The 16,235-nt window shown below is 41.3% G+C and overlaps 3 non-coding genes and 14 pseudogenes across 3 annotated transcripts; all 17 read left to right on the top strand.

The window, feature by feature from the left end:
- Positions 1-476: 476 nt before the first annotated feature.
- Positions 477-595, top strand: LOC137115876 (5S ribosomal RNA). The gene has a single exon (XR_010913563.1). It is a non-coding gene; the product is annotated as a 5S ribosomal RNA (ribosomal RNA).
- An 859-nt stretch (positions 596-1,454) lies between these two features.
- LOC137116117 (5S ribosomal RNA) lies at positions 1,455-1,574 on the top strand (annotated as a pseudogene).
- An 867-nt stretch (positions 1,575-2,441) lies between these two features.
- On the top strand, positions 2,442-2,560 carry LOC137116034 (5S ribosomal RNA; annotated as a pseudogene).
- An 867-nt stretch (positions 2,561-3,427) lies between these two features.
- Positions 3,428-3,546, top strand: LOC137116156 (5S ribosomal RNA; annotated as a pseudogene).
- An 867-nt stretch (positions 3,547-4,413) lies between these two features.
- On the top strand, positions 4,414-4,532 carry LOC137115858 (5S ribosomal RNA; annotated as a pseudogene).
- An 857-nt stretch (positions 4,533-5,389) lies between these two features.
- LOC137116054 (5S ribosomal RNA) lies at positions 5,390-5,508 on the top strand (annotated as a pseudogene).
- An 857-nt stretch (positions 5,509-6,365) lies between these two features.
- Positions 6,366-6,484, top strand: LOC137116229 (5S ribosomal RNA; annotated as a pseudogene).
- Positions 6,485-7,351: 867 nt separating this feature from the next.
- On the top strand, positions 7,352-7,470 carry LOC137115865 (5S ribosomal RNA). The gene has a single exon (XR_010913562.1). It is a non-coding gene; the product is annotated as a 5S ribosomal RNA (ribosomal RNA).
- An 859-nt stretch (positions 7,471-8,329) lies between these two features.
- On the top strand, positions 8,330-8,449 carry LOC137116116 (5S ribosomal RNA; annotated as a pseudogene).
- An 859-nt stretch (positions 8,450-9,308) lies between these two features.
- Positions 9,309-9,428, top strand: LOC137116115 (5S ribosomal RNA; annotated as a pseudogene).
- Positions 9,429-10,295: 867 nt separating this feature from the next.
- Positions 10,296-10,414, top strand: LOC137116320 (5S ribosomal RNA; annotated as a pseudogene).
- Positions 10,415-11,281: 867 nt separating this feature from the next.
- On the top strand, positions 11,282-11,400 carry LOC137115857 (5S ribosomal RNA; annotated as a pseudogene).
- Positions 11,401-12,257: 857 nt separating this feature from the next.
- LOC137115935 (5S ribosomal RNA) lies at positions 12,258-12,376 on the top strand (annotated as a pseudogene).
- Positions 12,377-13,118: 742 nt separating this feature from the next.
- Positions 13,119-13,237, top strand: LOC137115853 (5S ribosomal RNA). The gene has a single exon (XR_010913561.1). It is a non-coding gene; the product is annotated as a 5S ribosomal RNA (ribosomal RNA).
- Positions 13,238-14,104: 867 nt separating this feature from the next.
- Positions 14,105-14,223, top strand: LOC137115856 (5S ribosomal RNA; annotated as a pseudogene).
- Positions 14,224-15,091: 868 nt separating this feature from the next.
- LOC137116018 (5S ribosomal RNA) lies at positions 15,092-15,210 on the top strand (annotated as a pseudogene).
- An 857-nt stretch (positions 15,211-16,067) lies between these two features.
- Positions 16,068-16,186, top strand: LOC137115945 (5S ribosomal RNA; annotated as a pseudogene).
- Positions 16,187-16,235: the final 49 nt, after the last annotated feature.

Below are 16,235 nucleotides of genomic sequence, written 5' to 3'. Positions count from 1 at the left end.
TTGTTTATAAATTGTATATTTTGTAAATAGTATTAAATCTGTAGGGGTGGACTGCCATTTTCTTTTGATTGTTTTCTCTTGTTTTCACATTAGGGAGTTAGGGTTAGCGACTATCTTTTGGTTTGTTTATTTCTATCAGGCTAGCTAGCACTTTCTGTGGGAAATGGCTTATTTTGTTTATTATGTTGGCCTTGGTTCGCCCTGAGTTGTAGTGTCATGTTTTGTTTGACACTTTCTTTCGTTTAAAATAAATATCATTCTGTTGGAACATCTCAATCCTGGATTTTGGTTTGAGGATCGGAGAGGGAACATGCAAATTTATCTTTGTATGTTTCACCCTGACCCCCTAGACAGGGGCGTAACAGACCAGTACAGTTATAGTACTTTGTACTTTGCCACATTTATCTTCTTCTTAGCAAGTGTCATGCATTCTGCTTCTCTAGCGTTTTTAAGAGCTGTTGATAATGTCAAATGCAGCTTACGGCCACACCGCTCTGTAAGCGCCCGATCTCGTCCGATCTCGGCAGCCAAATAGAGCCGGGCCTGGTTAGTACTTGGTAGGAAGACCGCCTGGGAATACCAGGTGCTGTAAGCTTTTTTGCTTGGGTTTACAGGCAGCACAAGCTGGTGTTACTGCCTATTTATTCATAGAAATTGTTCTATATTTTCATCAAATTTTGTTCTTTCATTGCTGTTTTGCTACTTTATTGGTTTGTCAACCATCGTGCTTCATTACTAGTAGACCATGTTACGGTCCTGGCCATATGTGTTGTTTTTATTTTCTTGTTCTTATAGGTGCCCTGCCTGATTGGCCGGATTGGGGGGCAGTACAGGAAGCTGATTGGTCCATCCTACACTTCCTGGAGTTTTAAAAGTACGGTTCCCAACAGCTAGCGAGGCTCTTTCTGGCATCAGCACCTGTTTGCTGTTCTTGGTTTCCAAACCTTATTTAGCATTTTTGAATTGTTAGGTTTTGTGCCGTGGTTTTGTTTATAAATTGTATATTTTGTAAATAGTATTAAATCTGTAGGGGTGAACTGCCATTTTCTTTGGACTGTTTTCACATTAGGGAGTTAGGGTTAGCAACTGTCTTTTGGTTTGTTTTTTTTTCTATCAGGCTAGCTAGCACTTTCTGTGGGAAATGGCTTATTTTGTTTATTATGTTGGCCTTGGTTCGCCCTGAGTTGTAGTGTCATGTTTTGTTTGACACTTTCTTTCGTTTAAAATAAATATCATTCTGTTGGAACATCTCGATCCTGGATTTTGGTTTGGGGATCGGAGAGGGAACATGCTAATTTATCTTTGTATGTTGCACCCTGACCCCGTAGACAGGGGCGTAACAGACCAGTACAGTTATAGTACTTTGTACTTTGCCACATTTATCTTCTTCTTAGCAAGTGTCATGCATTCTGCTTCTCCAGCGTTTTTAAGAGCTGTTGATGATGTCGAATGCAGCTTACGGCCACACCGCTCTCTAAGCGCCCGATCTCGTCCGATCTCGGCAGCCAAATAGAGCTGGGCCTGGTTAGTAACTTGGTAGGAAGACCGCCTGGGAATACCAGGTGCTGTAAGCTTTTTTGCTTGGGTTTACGGGCAGCACAAGCTGGTGTTACTGCCTATTTATTCATAGAAATTGTTCTATATTTTCATCAAATTTTGTTCTTTCATTGCTGTTTTGCTACTTTATTGGTTTGTCAACCATCGTGCTTCATTACTAGTAGACCATGTTACGGTCCTGGCCATATGTGTTGTTTTTATTTTCTTGTTCTTATAGGTGCCCTGCCTGATTGGCCGGATTTGGGGGAAGTACAGGAAGCTGATTGGTCCATCCTACACTTCCTGGAGTTTTAAATGTACGGTTCCCAACAGCTAGCGAGCCTCTTTCTGACAGCAGCACCTGTTTGCTGTTCTTGGTTTCCAAATCTTATTTAGCATTTTTGAATTGTTAGGTTTTGTGCCGTGGTTTTGTTTATAAATTGTATATTTTGTAAATAGTATTAAATCTGTAGGGGTGGACTGCCATTTTCTTTTGATTGTTTTCTCTTGTTTTCACATTAGGGAGTTAGGGTTAGCGACTATCTTTTGGTTTGTTTATTTCTATCAGGCTAGCTAGCACTTTCTGTGGGAAATGGCTTATTTTGTTTATTATGTTGGCCTTGGTTCGCCCTGAGTTGTAGTGTCATGTTTTGTTTGACACTTTCTTTCGTTTAAAATAAATATCATTCTGTTGGAACATCTCAATCCTGGATTTTGGTTTGGGGATCGGAGAGGGAACATGCTAATTTATCTTTGTATGTTGCACCCTGAGCCCCTAGACAGGGGCGTAACAGACCAGTACAGTTATAGTACTTTGTACTTTGCCACATTTATCTTCTTCTTAGCAAGTGTCATGCATTCTGCTTCTCCAGCGTTTTTAAGAGCTGTTGATGATGTCATATGCAGCTTACGGCCACACCGCTCTCTAAGCGCCCGATCTCGCCCGATCTCGGCAGCCAAATAGAGCCGGGCCTGGTTAGTACTTGGTAGGAAGACCGCCTGGGAATACCAGGTGCTGTAAGCTTTTTTGCTTGGGTTTACGGGCAGCTCAAGCTGGTGTTACTGCCTATTTATTCATAGAAATTGTTCTATATTTTCATCAAATTTTGTTCTTTCATTGCTGTTTTGCTACTTTATTGGTTTGTCAACCATCGTGCTTCATTACTAGTAGACCATGTTACGGTCCTGGCCATATGTGTTGTTTTTATTTTCTTGTTCTTATAGGTGCCCTGCCTGATTGGCCGGATTTGGGGGAAGTACAGGAAGCTGATTGGTCCATCCTACACTTCCTGGAGTTTTAAATGTACGGTTCCCAACAGCTAGCGAGGCTCTTTCTGGCAGCAGCACCTGTTTGCTGTTCTTGGTTTCCAAATCTTATTTAGCATTTTTGAATTGTTAGGTTTTGTGCCGTGGTTTTGTTTATAAATTGTATATTTTGTAAATAGTATTAAATCTGTAGGGGTGGACTGCCATTTTCTTTTGATTGTTTTCTCTTGTTTTCACATTAGGGAGTTAGGGTTAGCGACTGTCTTTTGGTTTGTTTATTTCTATCAGGCTAGCTAGCACTTTCTGTGGGAAATGGCTTATTTTGTTTATTATGTTGGCCTTGGTTCGCCCTGAGTTGTAGTGTCATGTTTTGTTTGACACTTTCTTTCGTTTAAAATAAATATCATTCTGTTGGAACATCTCGATCCTGGATTTTGGTTTGGGGATCGGAGAGGGAACATGCTAATTTATCTTTGTATGTTGCACCCTGACCCCCTAGAAAGGGGCGTAACAGACCAGTACAGTTATAGTAGTTTGTACTTTGCCACATTTATCTTCTTCTTAGCAAGTGTCATGCATTCTGCTTCTCTAGCGTTTTTAAGAGCTGTTGATGATATCAAATGCATGTTACGGCCACACCGCTCTCTAAGCGCCCGATCTCGTCCGATCTCGGCAGCCAAATAGGGCCGGGCCTGGTTAGTACTTGGTAGGAAGACCGCCTGGGAATACCAGGTGCTGTAAGCTTTTTTGCTTGGGTTTACGGGCAGCTCAAGCTGGTGTTACTGCCTATTTATTCATAGAAATTGTTCTATATTTTCATCAAATTTTGTTCTTTCATTGCTGTTTTGCTACTTTATTGGTTTGTCAACCATCGTGCTTCATTACTAGTAGACCATGTTACGGTCCTGGCCATATGTGTTGTTTTTATTTTCTTGTTCTTATAGGTGCCCTGCCTGATTGGCCGGATTTGGGGGAAGTACAGGATGCTGATTGGTCCATCCTACACTTCCTGGAGTTTTAAATGTACGGTTCCCAACAGCTAGCGAGGCTCTTTCTGGCAGCAGCACCTGTTTGCTGTTCTTGGTTTCCAAATCTTATTTAGCATTTTTGAATTGTTAGGTTTTGTGCCGTGGTTTTGTTTATAAATTGTATATTTTGTAAATAGTATTAAATCTGTAGGGGTGGACTGCCATTTTCTTTTGATTGTTTTCTCTTGTTTTCACATTAGGGAGTTAGGGTTAGCGACTATCTTTTGGTTTGTTTATTTCTATCAGGCTAGCTAGCACTTTCTGTGGGAAATGGCTTATTTTGTTTATTATGTTGGCCTTGGTTCGCCCTGAGTTGTAGTGTCATGTTTTGTTTGACACTTTCTTTCGTTTAAAATAAATATCATTCTGTTGGAACATCTCAATCCTGGATTTTGGTTTGAGGATCGGAGAGGGAACATGCAAATTTATCTTTGTATGTTTCACCCTGACCCCCTAGACAGGGGCGTAACAGACCAGTACAGTTATAGTACTTTGTACTTTGCCACATTTATCTTCTTCTTAGCAAGTGTCATGCATTCTGCTTCTCTAGCGTTTTTAAGAGCTGTTGATGATGTCAAATGCAGCTTACGGCCACACCGCTCTCTAAGCGCCCGATCTCGTCCGATCTCGGCAGCCAAATAGAGCCGGGCCTGGTTAGTACTTGGTAGGAAGACCGCCTGGGAATACCAGGTGCTGTAAGCTTTTTTGCTTGGGTTTACAGGCAGCACAAGCTGGTGTTACTGCCTATTTATTCATAGAAATTGTTCTATATTTTCATCAAATTTTGTTCTTTCATTGCTGTTTTGCTACTTTATTGGTTTGCCAACCATCGTGCTACATTACTAGTAGACCATGTTACGGTCCTGGCCATATGTGTTGTTTTTATTTTCTTGTTCTTATAGGTGCCCTGCCTGATTGGCCGGATTGGGGGGCAGTACAGGAAGCTGATTGGTCCATCCTACACTTCCTGGAGTTTTAAAGGTACGGTTCCCAACAGCTAGCGAGGCTCTTTCTGGCATCAGCACCTGTTTGCTGTTCTTGGTTTCCAAACCTTATTTAGCATTTTTGAATTGTTAGGTTTTGTGCCGTGGTTTTGTTTATAAATTGTATATTTTGTAAATAGTATTAAATCTGTAGGGGTGAACTGCCATTTTCTTTGGACTGTTTTCACATTAGGGAGTTAGGGTTAGCGACTGTCTTTTGGTTTGTTTATTTCTATCAGGCTAGCTAGCACTTTCTGTGGGAAATGGCTTATTTTGTTTATTATGTTGCCCTTGGTTCGCCCTGAGTTGTAGTGTCATGTTTTGTTTGACACTTTCTTTCGTTTAAAATAAATATCATTCTGTTGGAACATCTCGATCCTGGATTTTGGTTTGGGGATCGGAGAGGGAACATGCTAATTTATCTTTGTATGTTGCACCCTGACCCCCTAGAAAGGGGCGTAACAGACAAGTACAGTTATAGTACTTTGTACTTTGACACATTTATCTTCTTCTTAGCAAGTGTCATGCATTCTGCTTCTCCAGCGTTTTTAAGAGCTGTTGATGATATCAAATGCAGCTTACGGCCACACCGCTCTCTAAGCGCCCGATCTCGTCCGATCTCGGCAGCCAAATAGAGCCGGGCCTGGTTAGTACTTGGTAGGAAGACCGCCTGGGAATACCAAGTGCTGTAAGCTTTTTTGCTTGGGTTTACGGGCAGCACAAGCTGGTGTTACTGCCTATTTATTCATAGAAATTGTTCTATATTTTCATCAAATTTTGTTCTTTCATTGCTGTTTTGCTACTTTATTGGTTTGCCAACCATCGTGCTTCATTACTAGTAGACCATGTTACGGTCCTGGCCATATGTGTTGTTTTTATTTTCTTGTTCTTATAGGTGCCCTGCCTGATTGGCTGGATTGGGGGGCAGTACAGGAAGCTGATTGGTCCATCCTACACTTCCTGGAGTTTTAAAAGTACGGTTCCCAACAGCTAGCGAGGCTCTTTCTGGCATCAGCACCTGTTTGCTGTTCTTGGTTTCCAAACCTTATTTAGCATTTTTGAATTGTTAGGTTTTGTGCCGTGGTTTTGTTTATAAATTGTATATTTTGTAAATAGTATTAAATCTGTAGGGGTGAACTGCCATTTTCTTTGGACTGTTTTCACATTAGGGAGTTAGGGTTAGTGACTGTCTTTTGGTTTGTTTATTTCTATCAGGCTAGCTAGCACTTTCTGTGGGAAATGGCTTATTTTGTTTATTATGTTGGCCTTGGTTCGCCCTGAGTTGTAGTGTCATGTTTTGTTTGACACTTTCTTTCGTTTAAAATAAATATCATTCTGTTGGAACATCTCGATCCTGGATTTTGGTTTGGGGATCGGAGAAGGAACATGCTAATTTATCTTTGTATGTTGCACCCTGACCCCCTAGAAAGGGGCGTAACAGACCAGTACAGTTATAGTACTTTGTACTTTGACACATTTATCTTATTCTTAGCAAGTGTCATGCATTCTGCTTCTCCAGCGTTTTTAAGAGCTGTTGATGATATCAAATGCATGTTACGGCCACACCGCTCTCTAAGCGCCCGATCTCGTCCGATCTCGGCAGCCAAATAGGGCTGGGCCTGGTTAGTACTTGATAGGAAGACCGCCTGGGAATACCAGGTGCTGTAAGCTTTTTTGCTTGGGTTTACGGGCAGCTCAAGCTGGTGTTACTGCCTATTTATTCATAGAAATTGTTCTATATTTTCATCAAATTTTGTTCTTTCATTGCTGTTTTGCTACTTTATTGGTTTGTCAACCATCGTGCTTCATTACTAGTAGACCATGTTACGGTCCTGGCCATATGTGTTGTTTTTATTTTCTTGTTCTTATAGGTGCCCTGACTGATTGGCCGTATTTGGGGGAAGTACAGGATGCTGATTGGTCCATCCTACACTTCCTGGAGTTTTAAATGTACGGTTCCCAACAGCTAGCGAGGCTCTTTCTGGCAGCAGCACCTGTTTGTTGTTCTTGGTTTCCAAATCTTATTTAGCATTTTTGAATTGTTAGGTTTTGTGCCGTGGTTTTGTTTATAAATTGTATATTTTGTAAATAGTATTAAATCTGTAGGGGTGGACTGCCATTTTCTTTTGATTGTTTTCTCTTGTTTTCACATTAGGGAGTTAGGGTTAGCGACTATCTTTTGGTTTGTTTATTTCTATCAGGCTAGCTAGCACTTTCTGTGGGAAATGGCTTATTTTGTTTATTATGTTGGCCTTGGTTCGCCCTGAGTTGTAGTGTCATGTTTTGTTTGACACTTTCTTTCGTTTAAAATAAATATCATTCTGTTGGAACATCTCAATCCTGGATTTTGGTTTGAGGATCGGAGAGGGAACATGCAAATTTATCTTTGTATGTTTCACCCTGACCCCCTAGACAGGGGCGTAACAGACCAGTACAGTTATAGTACTTTGTACTTTGCCACATTTATCTTCTTCTTAGCAAGTGTCATGCATTCTGCTTCTCTAGCGTTTTTAAGAGCTGTTGATAATGTCAAATGCAGCTTACGGCCACACCGCTCTGTAAGCGCCCGATCTCGTCCGATCTCGGCAGCCAAATAGAGCCGGGCCTGGTTAGTACTTGGTAGGAAGACCGCCTGGGAATACCAGGTGCTGTAAGCTTTTTTGCTTGGGTTTACAGGCAGCACAAGCTGGTGTTACTGCCTATTTATTCATAGAAATTGTTCTATATTTTCATCAAATTTTGTTCTTTCATTGCTGTTTTGCTACTTTATTGGTTTGTCAACCATCGTGCTTCATTACTAGTAGACCATGTTACGGTCCTGGCCATATGTGTTGTTTTTATTTTCTTGTTCTTATAGGTGCCCTGCCTGATTGGCCGGATTGGGGGGCAGTACAGGAAGCTGATTGGTCCATCCTACACTTCCTGGAGTTTTAAAAGTACGGTTCCCAACAGCTAGCGAGGCTCTTTCTGGCATCAGCACCTGTTTGCTGTTCTTGGTTTCCAAACCTTATTTAGCATTTTTGAATTGTTAGGTTTTGTGCCGTGGTTTTGTTTATAAATTGTATATTTTGTAAATAGTATTAAATCTGTAGGGGTGAACTGCCATTTTCTTTGGACTGTTTTCACATTAGGGAGTTAGGGTTAGCAACTGTCTTTTGGTTTGTTTTTTTTTCTATCAGGCTAGCTAGCACTTTCTGTGGGAAATGGCTTATTTTGTTTATTATGTTGGCCTTGGTTCGCCCTGAGTTGTAGTGTCATGTTTTGTTTGACACTTTCTTTCGTTTAAAATAAATATCATTCTGTTGGAACATCTCGATCCTGGATTTTGGTTTGGGGATCGGAGAGGGAACATGCTAATTTATCTTTGTATGTTGCACCCTGACCCCGTAGACAGGGGCGTAACAGACCAGTACAGTTATAGTACTTTGTACTTTGCCACATTTATCTTCTTCTTAGCAAGTGTCATGCATTCTGCTTCTCCAGCGTTTTTAAGAGCTGTTGATGATGTCGAATGCAGCTTACGGCCACACCGCTCTCTAAGCGCCCGATCTCGTCCGATCTCGGCAGCCAAATAGAGCTGGGCCTGGTTAGTAACTTGGTAGGAAGACCGCCTGGGAATACCAGGTGCTGTAAGCTTTTTTGCTTGGGTTTACGGGCAGCACAAGCTGGTGTTACTGCCTATTTATTCATAGAAATTGTTCTATATTTTCATCAAATTTTGTTCTTTCATTGCTGTTTTGCTACTTTATTGGTTTGTCAACCATCGTGCTTCATTACTAATAGACCATGTTACGGTCCGGGCCATATGTGTTGTTTTTATTTTCTTGTTCTTATAGGTGCCCTGCCTGATTGGCCGGATTGGGGGGCAGTACAGGAAGCTGATTGGTCCATCCTACACTTCCTGGAGTTTTAAAAGTACGGTTCCCAACAGCTAGCGAGGCTCTTTCTGGCATCAGCACCTGTTTGCTGTTCTTGGTTTCCAAACCTTATTTAGCATTTTTGAATTGTTAGGTTTTGTGCCGTGGTTTTGTTTATAAATTGTATATTTTGTAAATAGTATTAAATCTGTAGGGGTGAACTGCCATTTTCTTTGGACTGTTTTCACATTAGGGAGTTAGGGTTAGCAACTGTCTTTTGGTTTGTTTTTTTTTCTATCAGGCTAGCTAGCACTTTCTGTGGGAAATGGCTTATTTTGTTTATTATGTTGGCCTTGGTTCGCCCTGAGTTGTAGTGTCATGTTTTGTTTGACACTTTCTTTCGTTTAAAATAAATATCATTCTGTTGGAACATCTCGATCCTGGATTTTGGTTTGGGGATCGGAGAGGGAACATGCTAATTTATCTTTGTATGTTGCACCCTGACCCCGTAGACAGGGGCGTAACAGACCAGTACAGTTATAGTACTTTGTACTTTGCCACATTTATCTTCTTCTTAGCAAGTGTCATGCATTCTGCTTCTCCAGCGTTTTTAAGAGCTGTTGATGATGTCGAATGCAGCTTACGGCCACACCGCTCTCTAAGCGCCCGATCTCGTCCGATCTCGGCAGCCAAATAGAGCTGGGCCTGGTTAGTAACTTGGTAGGAAGACCGCCTGGGAATACCAGGTGCTGTAAGCTTTTTTGCTTGGGTTTACGGGCAGCACAAGCTGGTGTTACTGCCTATTTATTCATAGAAATTGTTCTATATTTTCATCAAATTTTGTTCTTTCATTGCTGTTTTGCTACTTTATTGGTTTGTCAACCATCGTGCTTCATTACTAGTAGACCATGTTACGGTCCTGGCCATATGTGTTGTTTTTATTTTCTTGTTCTTATAGGTGCCCTGCCTGATTGGCCGGATTTGGGGGAAGTACAGGAAGCTGATTGGTCCATCCTACACTTCCTGGAGTTTTAAATGTACGGTTCCCAACAGCTAGCGAGGCTCTTTCTGGCAGCAGCACCTGTTTGCTGTTCTTGGTTTCCAAACCTTATTTAGCATTTTTGAATTGTTAGGTTTTGTGCCGTGGTTTTGTTTATAAATTGTATATTTTGTAAATAGTATTAAATCTGTAGGGGTGAACTGCCATTTTCTTTTGATTGTTTTCTCTTGTTTTCACATTAGGGAGTTAGGGTTAGCGACTGTCTTTTGGTTTGTTTATTTCTATCAGGCTAGCTAGCACTTTCTGTGGGAAATGGCTTATTTTGTTTATTATGTTGGCCTTGGTTCGCCCTGAGTTGTAGTGTCATGTTTTGTTTGACACTTTCTTTCGTTTAAAATAAATATCATTCTGTTGGAACATCTCGATCCTGGATTTTGGTTTGGGGATCGGAGAGGGAACATGCTAATTTATCTTTGTATGTTGCACCCTGACCCCCTAGAAAGGGGCGTAACAGACCAGTACAGTTATAGTACTTTGTACTTTGACACATTTATCTTCTTCTTAGCAAGTGTCATGCATTCTGCTTCTCCAGCGTTTTTAAGAGCTGTTGATGATATCAAATGCATGTTACGGCCACACCGCTCTCTAAGCGCCCGATCTCGTCCGATCTAGGCAGCCAAATAGGGCCGGGCCTGGTTAGTACTTGGTAGGAAGACCGCCTGGGAATACCAGGTGCTGTAAGCTTTTTTGCTTGGGTTTACGGGCAGCTCAAGCTGGTGTTACTGCCTATTTATTCATAGAAATTGTTCTATATTTTCATCAAATTTTGTTCTTTCATTGCTGTTTTGCTACTTTATTGGTTTGTCAACCATCGTGCTTCATTACTAGTAGACCATGTTACGGTCCTGGCCATATGTGTTGTTTTTATTTTCTTGTTCTTATAGGTGCCCTGCCTGATTGGCCGGATTTGGGGGAAGTACAGGATGCTGATTGGTCCATCCTACACTTCCTGGAGTTTTAAATGTACGGTTCCCAACAGCTAGCGAGGCTCTTTCTGGCAGCAGCACCTGTTTGCTGTTCTTGGTTTCCAAATCTTATTTAGCATTTTTGAATTGTTAGGTTTTGTGCCGTGGTTTTGTTTATAAATTGTATATTTTGTAAATAGTATTAAATCTGTAGGGGTGGACTGCCATTTTCTTTTGATTGTTTTCTCTTGTTTTCACATTAGGGAGTTAGGGTTAGCGACTATCTTTTGGTTTGTTTATTTCTATCAGGCTAGCTAGTACTTTCTGTGGGAAATGGCTTATTTTGTTTATTATGTTGGCCTTGGTTCGCCCTGAGTTGTAGTGTCATGTTTTGTTTGACACTTTCTTTCGTTTAAAATAAATATCATTCTGTTGGAACATCTCAATCCTGGATTTTGGTTTGAGGATCGGAGAGGGAACATGCAAATTTATCTTTGTATGTTTCACCCTGACCCCCTAGACAGGGGCGTAACAGACCAGTACAGTTATAGTACTTTGTACTTTGCCACATTTATCTTCTTCTTAGCAAGTGTCATGCATTCTGCTTCTCTAGCGTTTTTAAGAGCTGTTGATAATGTCAAATGCAGCTTACGGCCACACCGCTCTCTAAGCGCCCGATCTCGTCCGATCTCGGCAGCCAAATAGAGCCGGGCCTGGTTAGTACTTGGTAGGAAGACCGCCTGGGAATACCAGGTGCTGTAAGCTTTTTTGCTTGGGTTTACAGGCAGCACAAGCTGGTGTTACTGCCTATTTATTCATAGAAATTGTTCTATATTTTCATCAAATTTTGTTCTTTCATTGCTGTTTTGCTACTTTATTGGTTTGCCAACCATCGTGCTACATTACTAGTAGACCATGTTACGGTCCTGGCCATATGTGTTGTTTTTATTTTCTTGTTCTTATAGGTGCCCTGCCTGATTGGCCGGATTGGGGGGCAGTACAGGAAGCTGATTGGTCCATCCTACACTTCCTGGAGTTTTAAAAGTACGGTTCCCAACAGCTAGCGAGGCTCTTTCTGGCATCAGCACCTGTTTGCTGTTCTTGGTTTCCAAACCTTATTTAGCATTTTTGAATTGTTAGGTTTTGTGCCGTGGTTTTGTTTATAAATTTTATATTTTGTAAATAGTATTAAATCTGTAGGGGTGAACTGCCATTTTCTTTGGACTGTTTTCACATTAGGGAGTTAGGGTTAGCGACTGTCTTTTGGTTTGTTTATTTCTATCAGGCTAGCTAGCACTTTCTGTGGGAAATGGCTTATTTTGTTTATTATGTTGCCCTTGGTTCGCCCTGAGTTGTAGTGTCATGTTTTGTTTGACACTTTCTTTCGTTTAAAATAAATATCATTCTGTTGGAACATCTCGATCCTGGATTTTGGTTTGGGGATCGGAGAGGGAACATGCTAATTTATCTTTGTATGTTGCACCCTGACCCCCTAGAAAGGGGCGTAACAGACCAGTACAGTTATAGTAGTTTGTACTTTGCCACATTTATCTTCTTCTTAGCAAGTGTCATGCATTCTGCTTCTCCAGCGTTTTTAAGAGCTGTTGATGATATCAAATGCAGCTTACAGCCACACCGCTCTCTAAGCGCCCGATCTCGTCCGATCTCGGCAGCCAAATAGAGCCGGGCCTGGTTAGTACTTGGTAGGAAGACCGCCTGGGAATACCAGGTGCTGTAAGCTTTTTTGCTTGGGTTTACGGGCAGCACAAGCTGGTGTTACTGCCTATTTATTCATAGAAATTGTTCTATATTTTCATCAAATTTTGTTCTTTCATTGCTGTTTTGCTACTTTATTGGTTTGATTGGTCCATCCTACACTTCCTGGAGTTTTAAAAGTACGGTTCCCAACAGCTAGCGAGGCTCTTTCTGGCAGCAGCACCTGTTTGCTGTTCTTGGTTTCCAAATCTTATTTAGCATTTTTGAATTGTTAGGTTTTGTGCCGTGGTTTTGTTTATAAATTGTATATTTTGTAAATAGTATTAAATCTGTAGGGGTGGACTGCCATTTTCTTTTGATTGTTTTCTCTTGTTTTCACATTAGGGAGTTAGGGTTAGCGACTATCTTTTGGTTTGTTTATTTCTATCAGGCTAGCTAGCACTTTCTGTGGGAAATGGCTTATTTTGTTTATTATGTTGGCCTTGGTTCGCCCTGAGTTGTAGTGTCATGTTTTGTTTGACACTTTCTTTCGTTTAAAATAAATATCATTCTGTTGGAACATCTCAATCCTGGATTTTGGTTTGAGGATCGGAGAGGGAACATGCAAATTTATCTTTGTATGTTTCACCCTGACCCCCTAGACAGGGGCGTAACAGACCAGTACAGTTATAGTACTTTGTACTTTGCCACATTTATCTTCTTCTTAGCAAGTGTAATGCATTCTGCTTCTCTAGCGTTTTTAAGAGCTGTTGATAATGTCAAATGCAGCTTACGGCCACACCGCTCTGTAAGCGCCCGATCTCGTCCGATCTCGGCAGCCAAATAGAGCCGGGCCTGGTTAGTACTTGGTAGGAAGACCGCCTGGGAATACCAGGTGCTGTAAGCTTTTTTGCTTGGGTTTACGGGCAGCACAAGCTGGTGTTACTGCCTATTTATTCATAGAAATTGTTCTATATTTTCATCAAATTTTGTTCTTTCATTGCTGTTTTGCTACTTTATTGGTTTGCCAACCATCGTGCTTCATTACTAGTAGACCATGTTACGGTCCTGGCCATATGTGTTGTTTTTATTTTCTTGTTCTTAAAGGTGCCCTGCCTGATTGGCTGGATTGGGGGGCAGTACAGGAAGCTGATTGGTCCATCCTACACTTCCTGGAGTTTTAAAAGTACGGTTCCCAACAGCTAGCGAGGCTCTTTCTGGCAGCAGCACCTGTTTGCTGTTCTTGGTTTCCAAATCTTATTTAGCATTTTTGAATTGTTAGGTTTTGTGCCGTGGTTTTGTTTATAAATTGTATATTTTGTAAATAGTATTAAATCTGTAGGGGTGGACTGCCATTTTCTTTTGATTGTTTTCTCTTGTTTTCACATTAGGGAGTTAGGGTTAGCGACTATCTTTTGGTTTGTTTATTTCTATCAGGCTAGCTAGCACTTTCTGTGGGAAATGGCTTATTTTGTTTATTATGTTGGCCTTGGTTCGCCCTGAGTTGTAGTGTCATGTTTTGTTTGACACTTTCTTTCGTTTAAAATAAATATCATTCTGTTGGAACATCTCAATCCTGGATTTTGGTTTGAGGATCGGAGAGGGAACATGCAAATTTATCTTTGTATGTTTCACCCTGACCCCCTAGACAGGGGCGTAACAGACCAGTACAGTTATAGTACTTTGTACTTTGCCACATTTATCTTCTTCTTAGCAAGTGTCATGCATTCTGCTTCTCTAGCGTTTTTAAGAGCTGTTGATAATGTCAAATGCAGCTTACGGCCACACCGCTCTCTAAGCGCCCGATCTCGTCCGATCTCGGCAGCCAAATAGAGCCGGGCCTGGTTAGTACTTGGTAGGAAGACCGCCTGGGAATACCAGGTGCTGTAAGCTTTTTTGCTTGGGTTTACGGGCAGCTCAAGCTGGTGTTACTGCCTATTTATTCATAGAAATTGTTCTATATTTTCATCAAATTTTGTTCTTTCATTGCTGTTTTGCTACTTTATTGGTTTGTCAACCATCGTGCTTCATTACTAGTAGACCATGTTACGGTCATGGCCATATGTGTTGTTTTTATTTTCTTGTTCTTATAGGTGCCCTGCCTGATTGGCCGGATTTGGGGGAAGTACAGGAAGCTGATTGGTCCATCCTACACTTCCTGGAGTTTTAAAAGTACGGTTCCCAACAGCTAGCGAGGCTCTTTCTGGCAGCAGCACCTGTTTGCTGTTCTTAGTTTCCAAATCTTATTTAGCATTTTTGAATTGTTAGGTTTTGTGCCGTGGTTTTGTTTATAAATTGTATATTTTGTAAATAGTATTAAATCTGTAGGGGTGGACTGCCATTTTTCTTTTGATTGTTTTCTCTTGTTTTCACATTAGGGAGTTAGGGTTAGCGACTATCTTTTGGTTTTTTTATTTCTATCAGGCTAGCTAGCACTTTCTGTGGGAAATGGCTTATTTTGTTTATTATGTTGGCCTTGGTTCGCCCTGAGTTGTAGTGTCATGTTTTGTTTGACACTTTCTTTCGTTTAAAATAAATATCATTCTGTTGGAACATCTCGATTCTGGATTTTGGTTTGGGGATCGGAGAGGGAACATGCTAATTTATCTTTGTATGTTGCACCCTGACCCCCTAGACAGGGGCGTAACAGACCAGTACAGTTATAGTACTTTGTACTTTGCCACATTTATCTTCTTCTTAGCAAGTGTCATGCATTCTGCTTCTCCAGCGTTTTTAAGAGCTGTTGATGATGTCAAATGCAGCTTACGGCCACACCGCTCTCTGAGCGCCCGATCTCGTCCGATCTCGGCAGCCAAATAGGGCCGGGCCTGGTTAGTACTTGGTAGGAAGACCGCCTGGGAATACCAGGTGCTGTAAGCTTTTTTGCTTGGGTTTACGGGCAGCTCAAGCTGGTGTTACTGCCTATTTATTCATAGAAATTGTTCTATATTTTCATCAAATTTTGTTCTTTCATTGCTGTTTTGCTACTTTATTGGTTTGTCAACCATCGTGCTTCATTACTAGTAGACCATGTTACGGTCCTGGCCATATGTGTTGTTTTTATTTTGTTGTTCTTATAGGTGCCCTGCCTGATTGGCCGGATTTGGGGGAAGTACAGGATGCTGATTGGTCCATCCTACACTTCCTGGAGTTTTAAATGTACGGTTCCCAACAGCTAGCGAGGCTCTTTCTGGCAGCAGCACCTGTTTGCTGTTCTTGGTTTCCAAATCTTATTTAGCATTTTTGAATTGTTAGGTTTTGTGCCGTGGTTTTGTTTATAAATTGTATATTTTGTAAATAGTATTAAATCTGTAGGGGTGAACTGCCATTTTCTTTGGACTGTTTTCACATTAGGGAGTTAGGGTTAGCGACTGTCTTTTGGTTTGTTTCTTTCTATCAGGCTAGCTAGCACTTTCTGTGGGAAATGGCTTATTTTGTTTATTATGTTGGCCTTGGTTCGCCCTGAGTTGTAGTGTCATGTTTTGTTTGACACTTTCTTTCGTTTAAAATAAATATCATTCTGTTGGAACATCTCGATCCTGGATTTTGGTTTGGGGATCGGAGAGGGAACATGCTAATTTATCTTTGTATGTTGCACCCTGACCCCCTAGAAAGGGGCGTAACAGACCAGTACAGTTATAGTAGTTTGTACTTTGCCACATTTATCTTCTTCTTAGCAAGTGTCATGCATTCTGCTTCTCCAGCGTTTTTAAGAGCTGTTGATGATATCAAATGCAGCTTACGGCCACACCGCTCTCTAAGCGCCCGATCTCGTCCGATCTCGGCAGCCAAATAGAGCCGGGCCTGGTTAGTACTTGGTAGGACGACCGCCTGGGAATACCAGGTGCTGTAAGCTTTTTTGCTTGGGTTTACGGGCAGCACAAGCTGGTGTTACTGCCTATTTA

This window comes from Channa argus, unplaced genomic scaffold (genome assembly GCF_033026475.1).
Source record: "Channa argus isolate prfri unplaced genomic scaffold, Channa argus male v1.0 Contig030, whole genome shotgun sequence".
Classification (NCBI taxonomy): Eukaryota; Metazoa; Chordata; class Actinopteri; order Anabantiformes; family Channidae; genus Channa; species Channa argus.
Note: the sequence above shows the minus strand (reverse complement) of the source record. Positions and strands in the feature narration are given on the sequence as shown.